Source organism: Bos grunniens, chromosome 9 (genome assembly GCF_055505025.1).
Source record: "Bos grunniens cultivar Pamir isolate PY7600 chromosome 9, Bosgru_T2T1.0, whole genome shotgun sequence".
In the NCBI taxonomy this organism is placed as follows: Eukaryota; Metazoa; Chordata; class Mammalia; order Artiodactyla; family Bovidae; genus Bos; species Bos grunniens.
The window spans coordinates 73,554,592-73,572,032 of NC_141173.1; the positions used below are offsets into that span (position 1 = coordinate 73,554,592).

General features: G+C 40.1%; 2 long non-coding RNA genes across 3 annotated transcripts; one reads left to right on the top strand and one right to left on the bottom strand.

Moving 5' to 3' along the window:
• The first annotated feature begins 1,300 nt into the window (after nt 1-1,300).
• On the top strand, nt 1,301-16,627 carry LOC147366171 (uncharacterized). Its single transcript, XR_015132409.1, has 3 exons — nt 1,301-1,391; nt 13,989-14,142; nt 14,638-16,627. It is a non-coding gene; the product is annotated as an uncharacterized LOC147366171 (long non-coding RNA).
• On the bottom strand, nt 2,964-5,228 carry LOC147366172 (uncharacterized). 2 transcript variants are annotated; one of them, XR_015132410.1, is made up of 2 exons: nt 5,086-5,228; nt 2,964-3,144 (listed from the first exon to the last, which is right to left on the bottom strand). It is a non-coding gene; the product is annotated as an uncharacterized LOC147366172 (long non-coding RNA). The 2 variants fall into 2 exon arrangements; XR_015132411.1 differs by having other exon boundaries at nt 5,019-5,188.
• Nucleotides 16,628-17,441: the final 814 nt, after the last annotated feature.

Below are 17,441 nucleotides of genomic sequence, written 5' to 3' on the forward strand. Positions count from 1 at the left end.
TCCCATAGTGTTTAGTTAACTTTAGTTTTCAAATTTTTACTACATGACTAATTCCTCTATGAATAACCAACTACATATTTTTTTCTGAACATCTCTGATTATTTCCTGAGGAAAACTCTGCAAAGTGAAATTATTGGGTCAAAAGAAATGAAGATCTGAGCAAAGTATTAATAGATGGTATTTTGGGCAGAAAAGCAACTCTGTAAGCTATAATTGTTTAGGCGCTAATTGTGTCTGACTCTTTTGCAACTGTGTCTGACTCTTTTGCAAGCCCATGGACTGTAGCCTCCAGGTTACTCTGCCCCGGGATTTCCCAGGCAAGAATACTGGAGTGGGTTGCCGTTTCCTTCTCCAGGGAATCTTCCTGACCCAGGGATTGAACTTGTGTCTTCTGCATTGGCAGGCAGATTCTTTACCACTGAGCCATGAGAGAAGTACTTGCTGTAGACTAATATGAAGTTTATAACATCTGCCATTTTGGAGGAAATTTCCATATGCCAGGATAGTGGTTCTCAGAACTTACTGTGCTAATCACAGTCTCCTGGACGGCTTGCTACTCTCGCCTCCCATTTCCCTCTGATTCATTAGGGTGGGGCCTGGAATCTGCATTTCTAACAAGTTCCCTGGTGACGTTGATGCTGCTGGTCTGGGGACCACACTTGAAGAACCACTGTACCAGACACAACCATGAGTGTTTTACATAGGTGATATAAGTTTCACAGTTGAGGACTGAGACTCAGAGAGCATCTGACGTCATGAGGCTAACGATAGCAGAACTGGGGTTTGATTTCAAGTTTGATCTTTCAAAGGGTGATGTTTTCCCACAGGCAGCCTGGTTTCTCTCTCCATCAAATTGCCTACAAATAAAATATTTAAAATGTCTTCGTAACAAGCACCAAAGGTTTCAGTGTAAACTCCCCTTCCAGTTTATTAAGAGTACCCCAGGGAGGAGAGAGGTTAGGAAGGATTTGGCCAAGAATTTTTTTCAAAGGGAACTTGTTCAATGAGTTATGTTCCACCGTTCATATTAATCTGCAGTGTTGCTTCCCCACCCTCCAGTGGCTTCACTGACATGTGGACATTAAGAGACTCATTTCTCATCAGTTACCGTAACTGTCTAATAGCCCTTCCTTGGGAGAGAGCTCTAACTTCTCCAAAAAACAATTTCAGGCTTCTTCATACAATAGCCTAAATTACAACCTGTTTGTTCAGGCAACTCAGTAAATAAATCATATCAGTGCAAAAAACAAAGAACTCTTGTCAAACTGGTTGGCTAATAATTCCCAGTACAGCAAACACCCGGTAGACTGGCAAAACATGAAGTCAGGTTGGCTTCCACCAGATAGTTTAAGAGAGGTGAACGTTTCCTAACCCACAGCCAGCATCACCAGGTAAATTATCCACATTTCACGACTAAAGACATTCTTAAGGTCTAATTATGGATTTTCTTTTACCTGTTTGTTATCCTGGGCTCTTGTTTTCCTGCTGTCTTTTAGTGTGTTAATGATTGTATGTGTAGATCATGATTATATTTTTGCTTGTCATTCTGTCTTCATTTATTCATCCTGTGAGCTGAGTACTTTGCTACAAGGAGTAAAACACGTTTTGCATGGCTTCTAGCATAGCTCCATTGGATGTCAATACCTGAGAACAATTGGATGTAGATACCTGTGCTATTCAAATACATAATGTAAGTGCATTGCTTCCATTCATGTTAAAAATAAATTCAGTCTGGGATACTCTGTCATGTAAGACAAGGCAATACATTTCAGTAAGTATTTTATTTAGACCTTATAAGGAGCCTTATACAGCCTCTGGTTTTATCATTTTCAGTAACTCCCTAACTGGATAAGGGAAAGTCTTGGGCAAAGAACACTTGTAAAGTCTGTTTGTGGAAAAGTGAGTGTGTTCATGATCTGAGTTTCTCTAGGACTGTTTTGGTGGCAGAAGGATGATAGCAACTAGAATTGTCTGAAGAATGTCCAATATTGTCCTATAACTATTAATGAAAGAATTAACTTTCAGATTTGATTATAGTCTGTTGGGAACACTGCTGAAGGCATGTCTACAGCTAGAAGTTTGATTAGCTGATTCTTAAGGATCTTGTAACACACACACACACACACACACACACACACTAGTGAGTACACCTAAAGAAAACATGTAAAAGTGTGGGTGAGGAGAAAAAGAGAACAGAATCACAACTACCTATCTTTTCCAAGGGAGTGTCTGGGTAAGAGAAGGGATTAGGATGTGGCAGGAATGTGTATTTTGTAAAAGCATGATATCCTTTTTATTAATAACAAACAATACTTTCAGTATTTGTCCTGCATTTAGTGTCTTTCACTAAATGTAGAGCTTTCTCCAAACTCAGTAATTCAAGACGTACATGTTTGTGGGACTATATGAAACATCAGTGTTTAGCCAAATCTTATTAAGTGAAATCCACTTAGCCAGGATCACTTTGAAAATTCTACTTTTAGAAACATGAGGAAATTACCTAAAACAAACTCCTATTGATGATTTAGTATTTTATAAAAAGGACATTTTTAGGTCCTTTTTTTCAGCTTGACATATTTTTAGACAATGATTATTGGTATGTTAATAATTGCACAAGAAATTATTTTATCAGAAGAAGACTTAATTATTATTTTACTAAGAAAAGAAGGCATACTAACATATTTCAAATGTTTTTGGTAATAAGGATGAAAACAAAAGTTTTCTGTTCATCACTGATATAGCCAGAAAATTTAATTAGCTGGTGTACTCCAGTTACTTATTGTATATGGAAAACACCACCTACAAATTAATAACTAGGAATATCAAGTACTGGTGTCCAAACTTGTTTTATATAAATCAGAAAAACCTAGCCCTAAAATGCCCAGATACGAGAGCTAAATAATTTTTTAAATGTCTTTAAGCTTCACGTTGCACTGTGTATATATATACAAGGAGTGAGTCAGTTTCTTTGGGAATGTCACAGGTGTATTTCCAGCAGTCAAACTCATTTGAATTACAGAGGCTGTGAAGAGTAATATATCAACACATGGCTTCCTGTGTCTGGAATCAGAATTTCTGGGCTTCCTCTGCATTCACTGCTTGCCAGCTGCAGGCCCCTGGGCAAATCATTTCATTCAGTGTTCTCTGTGAGATGGGCAGGAAAAGCAGCAAGGTTGTTAAAGTCTGAAGATTCAAAGAGATAAACATACAACACGCTTTTCACAGGGCCTGGCCCTAGCAGGCACCAAAGAAGTCTTACCTTTCCATTCAGTACTTCATATTATGAAATTCTATATCTTTTTTAAAAAATTGTGGTTAAAATATATATAACATGAAATTGACCATTTTAACCATTTCTAGGCGTTCAATTCTCTGTTCTTTTTATTTAGAGGGAAACTTTGACCAATATGCAAATGTATGCATATTAATACTGTGCAATTTGCTTTAGCCACAAACATTGAAGAAAGAATCAAGACTGTATAAAAACATTCAGTATGAAAAGCCAAAGTTCTCTTCAGCTTTATAATTTAAAAATGAAGGATAGAAAGGCATAACATAGCTTCTTCAAAAGGCTCAGCAGCATTTCAAACACAGAGAATTTACTGAAAACACTCCCTTTTAGTAACTGTAAAAATAGAACACTGAAATGATAAAGATATAAACTGAAAGGTAAAAGTCTCCCTTGCTCTTTACAAATTCCTTTCCCTTCCTGCCACATTTGCACATCCTCCTAGAAGTGTTTTACGCATCTACAGGCATATAAATCTGTGTGTCCAGCTTTTCAAATGGAATCACACCACAACCACTGTTTTTCATCTAGATATTTTAAGCTTCAAATAATATCTTAAAATATCTTTAAAATAATTCACCTACAAATGTAATTATGTAGGTCTGTCAAAACTTATTTATAAAGTTCCTAACTGATGACATTAGAGTTCTAGTTCTTTCCTTCTTATGGAAAACAAAAACAAAAAGACCTAGAATAAGTGCCTTTGTACATAGGTGCATAATTTTGTAAACACTGAAGGTTAATTCCCAGCAAGGAAGACATAGCAAGCCATTTTAAAGATCCGTGAAAAACAAAGACACACATGAAATGAAATTTATTTGGAGCAGATTGTTGTATTGTGGATCTCCAGGGTCCTAACTTGACATTTTGTCTTCTTAGAGATTAAATTAAAGCAGACAGCTTCCTAGAGAAGTGTTTACGATGCTGGAATTCCTTACCGGTTAAACAAGGTACTTAAATTCTCTGAATCTAGTCTTGCCTAAAGTCGCTATTGTGAAAGTCAAATGAGATGTTGAAAGTAAGCATTTTGCACAGTAGCATTTAGCATGAGTAACCTCTCAATAAATAATAATGAAGAGTTAATAATTACCTGGTGATAATGACTATTCTTAAGGAGTGCCAAACCAATGCTTCTCAAATTCCCAATGTTTAAATACTAATGTTAGCAATTTAAATTATCCATTTGTCATTTATGTGGTGTGCATTCCCTCTTACACCTGAATAAATGAAAGTCCCTTAGTCGTGTCTGACTCTTTGCAACCCCATGGACTATACTGTCTGTGGAATTCTCCAGGCCAGAGTGGGTAGCCATTGCCTTCTCTAGGAGATCTTCCCAATCCAGAAATTGAACCCAGGTCTCCCACATTACAAGTAGATTCTTTAGCAGCTGAGCCACCAGGGAAGTCCAAATGAAGATGTGAAGACTAGTATTAATCCTTCTCTGGAAATATTATATTCCCAAGTTTCAAATATCTTGTTTTTCTTATTCTTCTTGTTCCCTCATTACCCCACCCCCTACCCCGCGCCGGCCCTCCCCTGCCCCAAAGAACTGCTTCTCAAACAGTGATGTAGTTTTCACAGCCCTGCTTCAGGCCTTTATCTGGTTTGAAACGGGCCCAGCTGCACAGTCAAAAGAAACTTGGTCTAGAGCTGGAAGTAGAGAAGAAAATTATGTCCCTTTTAAGAATAGGTTCACCGAGCACTTAGTAATGAGCAAAGGAATAATTACAAGAATATCTTGGGGTTTGCTGGTGCTGAAGCCCTGGAGAATTGCTTTCTGGGAGGAGGGGACTCACAGGCAAATCCTCCAGCTAGAAACCAGAGCCTTCCGCCAGGTCCTCTGCAGCCTGTGACCCAGCTCTGCCCCTCAGGTGGCCTTTATCTGAAGAGGGAAGTGAGAAGCAGGAGCGTATGGAATACAGTATTTATTTTTTCTGGTGAGGGCGACAGTGACAGCTGGGGCTTGTGGCAGCAGGGGCGGAGCTTCCGGTGTCCGGTGTCAACCTGGACTCGGGTCTCCTGGGTGGTGGGGCTTGTCTGGAGCTGTGTGTGGGCTGCCAGGCCTGGCACTTTGGCTCACCTGCAGCTGCTCTGAATACTGTTCAGTTCCTTTGCTGCTTAGATAGGCTGCTTGAGTTGGGCTATTTATAACCGAGTGCCTAAACCTCCCTCTGTCCCAGGGCGCCAAACTCCTCCCGTTGCCTCACTTCGTTGTTGAGCACCTGGGTCCTGCCCATTACTCAGGCCCCTTGGAGTCCGCTTTGACTTTGGTCTTTCTCTCAGTTTCTCTCCACAGTTGCGTGGTTGGTCTTTCTACATAAACTCTGAGCCCCCATGGTTTACTGTTCACACAGCTACTAGAAAGAATTAGAAAGAATTTTTATTTCTCCTTACCTCGCAATTTTTCAAGTTCTAGATTTTTGGTTATAGTTCTCTGGTTGATGAATGCTGGTTTTAGTTATGTTTCCTCAAAGCCACATTGAAGTCATTCTTCAGGATGTTTGGAATATTCTCCTGCCAACATTTGGCGATTGGATGAGTTTTATATTTTCTGTCCAGCTGCTTTGTGCAAAAAAAAAAAAAAAAAAAAAGGGTAGAAGGGCAGTCACTCTGTGCTTCACATATTCACCCTAGTAATGAGCATAATATCTAATGTGTATTTTTTCTTAGAAAAAATCAGAAGACTTCCCTGGCAGTATAGATGTTAGGATTCTGTGCTTCCAATGCAGGGGCATGGGTTTGATCCCTGGTCAGGGAACTAAGAACCAGCAGTCAAAAGGAAAAAAAAGAAAGAATCTGCAAGTATCACTTATGCTCTCAAAGGGAAAATGACTCATTGCCTCAAAAGCCTTATTATTCAATATTGTCATCTGAACATGATTTGTGTCTCTAAATGCTTTAGTGGGTAACCTAAGATTATGGGGAAATGGGAAATGTACAAATGTGTTCAACTTCTGGCAAAGGACACTTGTGAGAAGAAGTGCTCCCTTCTTTTAGACTTTTTTCTCATCTGCTGGATGTAGTCAGTGTGGGTGGGGCCATATGGTACCACGGGGTGATGTATTACAGCCTGACCAGGGGACTGTGGGTGCCATACATTGGGCACCTGCCAAGATCTCCCCGATCCACTTCCCTCAGGTCACCTTTCATGTGAGAGAGAAACAGATTTCTTCTCATGTAGGCCACAATCATTTTGGACTTTTCAGTTATATAGTCAAACCTATCTCTAAGTAATGCACACCTGTGATTTGGAAGCTTTTTTAGCACTTAGAAAATACTGTATATATGTTATTTCATATTACTTCTTCAACAATCGTATAAAAGACGAGGAACAAGAATTGTTATTTCCATTTTTTAGAAACTTATTTTTTAGGAAGTTAAGTGACCAGTGCAGAATCAAATAACTAGTGAACAGAGAATCTAGACAAAGGGAAGTTCGATACCTTTGTGCAGCGAATCACATAAGTGCAGATGTGCAGACAGAAATACAGCACACAGAATTGGAGGAAGATAGACCTGGCTTCAAATTTTCTATCTTATCATCTTAGGCAAAGTATCTACCTTTTCTGACCCTTGTTTATTACCTGCAAAGCGTGTAAACAGTACCTCCAGGGACTGAAAATTCCAAATGCAGTGAGATTTGTGAAACTTCTAGTCCAGGGTGCAATATCCAGTAGATGCTTAGTAAACCAAGCTCTTATTGTGGGTAGATGTTTATCGGCCTGAAGATGTTCAGATATGGGAGCAAAGGAATGGAGTGGAGAGACTAGAGAGTCTGCTTCATCTTGAAATCCCAGATATCTGCAAAGAATTTGAAATATTTTTATTTCTTTCTGGTTCAAAAGACCAGATTAGTTAGTGGGCTTGGGGATGATCATGTTTTTATGTCTTCTGTTTCTCCTTACCTCTGTTTGGAGGGAAATGTCACAGGAAGAAATGTCTTTTGCTTTTAAGCTCCTTACAAGTTTCAAGAAGAGGAAAAAGTACCCATTCCCAGCAATTTAAAATTTTCCCTTAAAGAAATAGATGTAAGAATTTCTAGAGAAGCATGCTGAATTTTGTTTCTCAACTACTGTTTGATGCACCCTTTATTTGGCATCGGGTGGGTATTGTATTGTATAATGGGATTAAAAGGAGATTTATGAGCTTCTAGAGGGGGCTAGAAGCTCATAAATCTCCTTTAAATCCCATTATACAATTCTAGAGGGGGCTATTGGAGAAGGAAATGGCAACCCACTCCAGTGTTCTTGCCTGGAGAATCCCAGGGACGGAAGAGCCTGGTGGGCTGCCGTCTATGGGGTCACACAGAGTCGGACACGACTGAAGTGACTTAGCTCAGCAGCAGCAGAAGGGGCTAAAACTTATGAGTTTCTAAAGTGGGCATTTTAGTCAGGATCAATGAAGCACTGGCAGCCAATGTGCCAAGTGACTTGAGCATATCAGGTATGATCTGATCCAGATTCAAGTTTAAGTTAGGTCCAATTCGTACTGCAATCAGTGGTGGGTCAAAATAATAATGTGTATCAGAATTTGCTGTGAGATGCATAACATTTGTGGACTTATCAGCCACGATAAGTTTTATCTTCTCTTTTTCAGATTCAACTAGATGAGAAAAAAGTCTTTCAAGCCCCTCAGACCTTTATACAAAATTATTCTAATATGCAGGCTTCCCAGGTGGTTCAGTGGTAAAGCATCTGCCTGCCAGTGCAGGAGACACAGATTTGATCCATGGTCCAAGAAGATCTGCTAGAGAGGGAAATGACAACCCATTCCAGTATTCTTCCTGGGAAATCCCATGTACAGAGGAGTCTAGTGGGCTATAGTCCATGGGGTCACAAAGAGTCAAACATGACTTAGCGACTGAACAACAACATTCTAATATATGCCAAGATTTGCACATGTAGTAAGTTGATGTTTACTTCGCTCCTATTTGGAACAATTGGCTTCATTGAGGCATCACGTCACTTATTTACACCACTCTTAGGCAGTGTTTGTTTGATGAAAAGACTCTGGTAATTCAACTTTATGTCTAAACACTCCTCATGCTATGACACAGCAGCAAAACAGCCCAGAGCAGCAGCTGTTGGAACGACTGCTCTCTTTTCCACTCAGGTTTGACATTTCCAAGGTAGGATTTGGTTACAACCGGCAATACAGAATTATGGGCATGTAGATGAGGTGCAGAGACCAGAAAATATTAAGAGATGAAAATAACAAGGCTGTGAGGCAGGCTGTGTTACATTCCCTTATCAGGCTGTGAGAAGTAGCAAAGAATCCTGCTGAGAAATGCCACCTTGCTTCCAGAATAGAAAAGATACCCTCAGACCTGATCCAGTCAGGATACCTCACAGCATAGGCGCCAGTCTGTGTGGTTCCTCTGAAGCAACCAACATCTCAGGCGGGATCGAATTCAACTACAATAACTTTTCTGAGAAAAAACAAAAAAAAGGAGACACTCTAAGCTTGTGTATACTTATTTATTTATGTGCCATTTGGGGACATTTTGGAAACAAGTCATAAATCTCTTCCCACAGTTTAACTTCAATTTGAGTACTTCCTCAAAGTTCAACATACTGTAATTCATTTCTTACTCTAAAAAGTATTATTTCTTTCTGCATGTATTCCTTCCTCCATTTTTTTCATTTTACAATTTATCACCAAATTTGTTGTCGGTGATCTCAAGAGTTCCCGTTTTGAAGCCTTAATGCCTAAGAAAAGATAAATGGTGATAATAATAATACATGTATATATTCTATAGTCACAGAAGCATATAATAATATATGCAAGTATATATTTACTATTGTATAACCTACAAAGGGCTTTTCACACACATTATCTCATTTAATATTAAGTACAACAATAACAATCCAACTCTCCTTTTCTTCCTCCTAGTTACCATGAGCTGGGCAATGTACTGAGATCTCTCCATGCAGTATTTCCAGAGATAAACAGTCAGGGAAGAAAAGCAATGAGAAAATATATTTCGATATATGTAAGGGCCCATGTGTGCTTGCTCAGTCTTTCAGTCATGTCCGACTCTTTGTGACCCCCCTAGACTGCAGCCCACCAGGCTCCTCTGTCCATGGGCTTCTCCAGGTAAGAATATTGGAGTACGTTGCCATTTCCTCCTCCAGGGGATCTTCCTGACCCAGGAACTGAACCCACATCTCTTATATCTCCTGCATTGACAAGCAGATTCTTCACTACTGAACTACCTGGGAAGCCCAGGGGATCATGAAGAGTCATTAAATGCTAAACTAGGCATGAGCAGTCCCAGAAGGGATGGGCCCTTTGCTGTTAATTCTACTTATTGTGCAAGTGAGAATCTCTTTGGTCCTGGGTTTGCTCATATGCAAAATTATTAATAGAGTAACATACCTATGCTGACTCCCTCACAGAGTTACTTTGAGAATCAGATGACATGGGAGAAAACATTTTGTGATTTGCCAAATGATGAATAAATATTTCTATTGATTTTTTTCCCCCTGCATTTGACTTCTGCCAGCATTTGTAGTGCCAACTTAAACAAAAGCCTGTCTATTGAAAAATAGAAATGATCAACATTTTTAGAACTAGATGAGCATGGTCTAATAGGCTCTTGGACATTTTACTTTTCTTGTAATCAAAACTTATAGGTATTTGTCTGGCAACTAAGTACCTAAATTACAATCTAATGAGAATTATGCTTAAAGGATGCCATGATCTTATAGGATCTTCTATTGATAAGGGCATTTCTATTTTTCTCAAAGTAACATATGCAGACAGCTCGCATATAAATCACATGGCATGATTATAAACATTTCTGGTTTCTGCACCCTACTTTTCCTACTGATCAGAAGTTTCAGGGTGGGGCCTAGAAATCTGCCTTTTTTAAAGAAAACACCCCAGTTGAGACAAGCCTGCTAATCCAAGAACCCAGAATATATTGGCTAAAGTTTGCAAGTTGTAAGAGGACATTTGTTCCACATTTCTTTCCAGCTGTAACAAGATTTCTCTATCAACATTTTATTAAAAACAGATAATGTGTGTGTATATGAAATAAAAGCAGCACCACATCAGTGCAAAATTTGACATCACTTTCTTGAAAGCACTTTGAAGTAATGTTTTCTCAGCTTTCTTTCGTTGGATGGTGCATTCAGAAGGAACTTTGGAAAGAGTTTTCTCTTCCAATATTATTTCTGGCCTCTATTCAAGAAATAAACAATCTCATAAGCTGTTACTGATAACCAATCAGTAACTCTCCATATGAGGAAGAGGCCTCCATTCATTTCAAGCAAGAATATTAAAAGTCTCAAAATGTTAGCTATCTATACTGTGTGCTAAAATTAAAAAGTGGGGATTTTGCTTTTGATGTTCAGTGAGTGTGAAATAATGTAATGTTGTTTCGGAAGCTATAGGCATATCATCAGTCAGCTTTATGGTACATAAAACTGACAGAGATTGATTGGTATTTAGTCCACACACATTTATTGAGCAAGCACTATGTGCCCAGCACTGGTGCAGATCTAAAGATGAGGAGTAAATACAGCGAAAAGGTTCTGTAGCACTTAACCCTTTAACAGGGGAGGCAGAAAAATAAAATGAAAAAGCTAATATTTAGCAGTTCTAACATCACATTTGAAGGGCACATTCGAAGATGATAAGAGCAGTGGAAAATGCTTTACTCTGCAACAACTATGCTGAATTTTAAAATTCTGAGAAGCGTGAAACTAGAAAACAAGCTACTTCATCACACACATCGATGGTTCCTTTATGGTATAGTCAATACATATAGTTCTAATTGATCTTTTATACCCTGAGGCACAATCCAGTCTGCTTGTCATTCCTGACCTTCTTTCACAACTGTACCCTGTGTAATGATGCTCAGAAAAGCAGCCACTAGGGATATTTGTTTTCTGTTCCCTTTTAGCACTTCTAACTCAGGCAACCAAACCAGTTTGAACCAGTTAGAGAATTAGAGCCATTCCCTGGACTCAACCCAGAGTCTATGGCTATCCAGTTAGCTTCAAGACTGCAAACTAACACCCAAGTGTACCAGCCAAAACATCTTTTTTTTTCTCTTTGCTGTGTTATCCATACTTAAAATTGTAAAATGACCCTATCTAAAAACTTTGCTGAAGAAATTTCTTTTAAAGAATATGCAATTGATTTGTGTCTATGAAGTTTCCTGTATTGTAGGCAGATTCTTTACCATCTGAGCCACCAAGGAAGCTCCCATGTTATTTTAGGGGAGAAAATAAGCCCACTAAACAAAAAACACCAGCAGCCTCTCCTTTTTTTTGGTACAAACTTGACATTTCAGACCAAAGTGGGGAGCCACGTTTTTCAGAGATATATGGGCAACAGAGAGATGTTGCTATTGTGGTCTGAATTAGTTTGATAGGTGTGTTTGGTTTGGATTTAAGTTTTCATTTTTGTCATTCTGCTTATAGGAAAATGTTCTCTAGGAGAAAATACACGTGAAGGTTAAATCTCACATGGATTAACTAATTACTTGCAAATTGCAGCCTTCAGCAATTTTTAATAAAAGAACACCATCCGCTTCATGCTAAACTGTAAAAATGGATTTCATTTTCATAATATTAATGTTATTCTATGGAACAGTGCTATTAGAAGAAATCCCAGAAGCAAACAGGGTACAAATTATAGAGCAGCTATGTAGAGATGGCTTCTAATCATAATTGAACATGAACAAGAACAAATAAATCAAGGAAGAAACTCCTCCACTTCTGCTGACCTAGATATGCCAGTTTTAAAGCCAGATAAATATCAAGCAACCTGCAAGCGAAGTTACATAGCAGCTGAGAGAGTGACAGTCAAGCCCATCATGACTGGGGACACTCGGATACAGCAGAAGCACAGGAACTTGATTTTGAAATCAGATTGCATACTTGGAACTACCACTGTTCCCTACTTAAGCTCCTTGGCAGAGATGCTAGCTGAATGTGCACATCGCCGAAAAACATTGCCCAGACGGACGGCGGCAAATACACTCTGGGCAAGCAACTCATCTCCCAGCTGCAGCCACAGAGCTGTGTCTGCTAAGGGCATCTCATAGGGACGGTGCCAAGGCAGGCAGGCATGACTGTAGGAGAGAGAAAGGGCTGGAGTTTTGGGAATTTGTCCTCTCGTGTGTGTTTTTAAATATCAACATGGATTTTGGAGAGCTGATGGGACTTGGCTTTTCAGTTGAGACCTCATTACGAGGAAATGATGTGTTTGCAGTAAATGTCATCCTTAGCTAGTGACCCTCAAAAGCTGAACTGGGGTCAGGTCCCATGTGCTGCTTCTCTCTATACCCATCCTTTGTCTGAGGCTGCTTTGCCAAACACTTCACCTTCCAGTACTGCTGTTAGGGACAACAGGGACTTTCACCTTGAAGAGAGGATAGCTAGCTGATGGAAAGGGGTCAACTCGGAGGGCAGCTGGGGTGCTCTGAGCTGCTTTGGAGCTGTGGCCATGGCCTAAAATCTGCATCATTTAGGTGTAGAGCAGAGGGGACTGCTTTAAACTATACACACTGTTTTCTTGTTGCAACATTACCTGAGTCCAAAAAAAAAAAACAAAACCAGCACTATTCATCAACACTTAGTTTCAAGGTGAGTAATAAGACAGTGGTATGGACCTGTGGCAATTTTAAGTATGTGATTTTTATTTAACCCACAAGCAGAATACCCAAGAATTATGGGATCAGGACAGTTGGCATGCTTTTCTGAAATATATTTTCCAAACATGAATTTACTAGTCTTCCGTTAAACAAGGGGTCTTACTCTGGCTGAAATGTTAAGTGTGTATTACCCTGAAAGAAATCGGTTATAGTTATCTTTTCCTGAGTCTCATTAAAAAAAAAAAAGTTTTCCATTATTTTAAGAGAAAACCTAGGAAATACTAAGTTGTTTCTCATCAATCCAAGGCTTTTTTTTTTTCAAATGTACTTTTGCATCTCAGTTTTGGGAGGGATGCAAGTGTTCACTGTTCATTGCCCTGGGGGCTTGGCCCTTAGATGTTTTTATCCCATCATCCAGACAGTTCAAATCAGGAGTGAGGTGCATTCGAGCTGGGCTTCTACTCTGCCAAGAGGATTATCCCTTAATGACCGGTCAGCATTTTCATCCCAGTGAGTTTGACCTTTGAGAAGCAGAGGTTGCTTTGAATTTACACAAAGTAACTTTGGGGACAAATAAAACTGGAGTTTGAGGTGTCATCATTGTCCCCCTCATCGCCTGCTGTTCCTAGCTTTTGTTTCCTCATGTGGACATTGCAAATACAGAGACTCTTCAAAGAGGCGTTTAGTTCCGAAAACATTTGAAGTTAGGGCAACGTTTGCATAATTCTATTAAAAGGCTTATACCTCAGCTTTGAAAAATATTTGAGAAAACGTGATTCAGGGGAAAGAAAATCTTATCTTTTGGCCCAGAAGGTGCATCAGGGAACTAAGCTTGTTAATGTTAGAAGTGCATGGTAAGCACCAAAAACTAAAAAAATAGAGAGCCTGGAAGGGTTTCTCTGATCCTTCTTCAAGCCCCCAGTCATCTGAAGCTTAAGAAAGAGATGGGTTTCCTGTTTCTTTCGAGTGTCACAGACTTAGAAGCTGGAGGCATATTATGGTGATGGGGATACCGGTGCGTTTCTGTAGATTTTAAAATACAGTTCATTGGTTCTTTTCAACTGAGGATATTTCATTTTGGTGTATTTACAGACAGGAGGAGATCTTCCACAGACCAAATTCCAGACTCTGTCATCATGCCTGTTTCGATCATATGGTGTGGCCCATCATTCATAGGTTGACAGCCAGCCTGGCAGACAATTTTCATATTCAGCTCCTAAAAAAGGAACCAAACATCTTCAACAATGTAAATATTACAACACCAATTGCAATTAGAACCTCTCTTAATGTAGCACATGTCTCCACTAAACTACCTGCTACTCCAGGACCTAAAAGCTGGGTGTCTAGATGGTGGCTCGCTGTCAGGAAAGGTGACTGTAGGTGAAACCTGAGAGTGGACCACACCCTCAGAAGCCACTGTTCTAGAATCTTCTAGAGCCATATGCCTACCCTGCTCTTTCGGGACTCATGTCTCATGCAGAATATGCTAAGTTCTGGGTTCTTACCCTGATATATGTTTTCATTTTTATTCCATATTCACCTGAATTTTTTCCAGAACCAGAATAAGGCTTTTAGATCTCCTAAACTATTAAACACATAAAAATACAATTTTATTTTTTAAAGAACATAAAATGTATAAGTCTAGCAGAACAACTTGTCTTTTCTAGGTGCTTTTTTGATGATAAAATTCTGAATGCATTCATTAAAGTCAAAAATTTCTGACATTTATTTATGCTTATAGGGTAAAAGTGGAGAAGGCAACGGCACCCCACTCCAGTACTCTTGCCTGGAAAATCCCATGGATGGAGGAGCCTGGTAGGCTGCAGTCCATGGGGTCGCGAAGAGTCGGACCCGACCGAGCGACTTCACTTTCACTTTTCACCTTCATGCATTGGAGAAGGAAAATGGCAACCCACTCCAGTGTTCTTGCCTGGAGAATCCCAGGGATGGGGGAGCCTGGTGGGCTGCCGTCTATGGGATCGCACAGAGTCGGACACGACTGAAGCAACTTAGCAGCAGCAGCATAGGGTAAAAGACACTTACTCCTTGGAAGGAAAGTTATGATCAACCTAGACAGCATATTAAAAAGCAGAGATGTTACTTTGCCAACAAAGGTCCATCTAGTCAAGATTATGGTTTTTCCAGTAGTCATGTATGGGTGTGAGAGTTGGACTATAAAGAAAGCTGAGTGCCGAAGAATTGATGCTTTTGAACTGTGGTGTTGGATAAGATTCTCAAGAGTCCCTTGGACAGAAAGAAGATCCAACCAGTCCATCCTAAAGGAAATCAGTCCTGGGTATTCATTGGAAGGACTGATATTGAGGCTGTAACTCCAATATTTTGGCCACCTGATGCGAACAGCTGATTCATCTGACTCATCACCGGGAGTTGGTGATGGACAGGGAGACCTGGTGTGCTGCAGTCCATGGGGTTGCAAAGAGTTAGACATGACTGAGTGACTAAACTGACTGATAGGGTAAAATCCACAGTGACTGCTGGGCTGGAGCCTACTCACTGGCCACGGTCTCCCACAATCTTTTCTGCCCACCAGCATAGCATGATGACTCATAATTGCTTTTCAGTAGTGAAGATTTTGTGCTCAGCTGCTTCAGTCATGTCTGACTCTATGTGACTCTATGGACTGTAGCCCACCAGGCCCCCTTGTCCATGGGATTCTCCAGGGAAAATTTCTGGAATGGGTTGCCATTCCCTTCTCCAGGGGATCTTCCCAACCCAGGGATCAAATCTGTGTCTCATATGTCTTCTCCATTGGCAGGCAGGTTCTTTACCACTAGTGCCACCTGTCTAGGAACACCATTAAAGATTTTGCTGGGTCCTTATTACATTTCTAATGGAAAGCCTTTTCCAGATAGTTTTGTGATCCTCTCCTTTTGATTTGACCCTAGAAGGCAATGGCACCCCAATCCAGTACTCCTGCCTGGAAAATCCCATGGATGAAGGAGCCTGGTAGGCTGCAGTCCATGGGGTCGCGAAGAGTCGCACACGACTGAGCGACTTCACTTTCACTTTTCACTTTCATGCATTGGAGAAGGAAATGGCAACCCACTCCAGTGTTCTTGCCTGGAGAATCCCAGGGATGGGGGAGCCTGGTGGGCTGCCGTCTATGGGGTCGCACAGAGTCGGACACGACTGACGCGACTTAGCAGCAGCAGCAACAGTAGATTATACTCCCCTTTTCCTGACAAGTTATCTCCCTTACCATGTTTTCCACCCATCTTGCTATCTGACTCCAAATTTCATGAAATCAGTCTTGAATTTCTTGAGATAAATAACATTTATGATAGTTTTAACATAATTTTTAAAAAGCAAGTTAAGTGTAACTAGTAAATGCTTGGGAAATTAGACACATCTGGCTATCCCCACATAAATGCCTGTGTAGTGCTTTGTTACATATGTAACAAGATTTATTTGTTGAAGATGTTTTGAATAGAAATGGAACTCTGTTGAGTAGAGTTGCCTTTTAGGATTGAGGCCTGAAAATTGTGTCCTGATTATGTAATACACAGGCAAAATTGTGTTTCTTTACCTGACATGGGGCAAAAATTTGTAATGTTCAGCCAAAAATCGCCACCTGAGGACACAGAGAACAAAGAAACAAAAAGCCCTAATCAGATTAGAGTTTAATGAACCAGTCTCAAGACAGTTGTGAACTCGCAACTGCCAAGCCATTCCAATGAATAAACAGCAGAATAAAACTTGGAGAACAAAAACTCTTCTTAATTATTTGCATTCTTTGGGTAGCTGTAATTATAATTATAGGCAACTTTTCATTGCCTGTTACAATTTGTGCCCATGGTGGTGTATTTTTCAGTTGCGGTTGGTTGTCTGTTGCAAGATAGTTATGAGGATCATTAAGATGGGCATAATGTCTTTCTGAAATATGTAAAGGATAATAGAGATGGATGTTTCAATTTAAGTAGAATTTGTAAATGAATGACAGTTCCAGGTTAGTTTTTATATAATTTAGTAAACTATTGCTAGACTTAAAATACACCACACACATTATAAATTACATACTTAGAATTAAAATGTTAGAAGTTCTCATAGCTAATGAGAATGCATATAATTGCTCCTTTTTTCCTGAATATTGGATTTTTTTAAAAACAATATTTATTTATTTCTGGCTGTGCAGGTGGCTGTTGCTGCACAGGCTTTTCTCTAGTTGCATCGAGTAGAGGCCACTCTGCACTGAGGTGCGCAGGCCTCCCATTATGGTGGCCCCTCGGGGCAAGGAGCATGGGCTTAGGGCTCGTGGACTTCAGTAGCTGTGGCTCCCAGGCACCATTGTTTTGGCACACAGGCCCAGATGCTCTGAGGCACACGGGATCCTCTCAGACCCAGGATGGAAACCCCATCCTCTGCACTGGCAGGCGGACTTTCTATAACTGAGCCACCAGTGCGTGCTTGGTAAGTCACTTCGGCCGTGTCCTACTCTGTGGACCATAGCCCACTAGGCTCCTTTGTCCATGGGAGCCACCTGAAAAGGCCCTAAACATGGATTTTTAAAATAACGTTTCTTTTCCT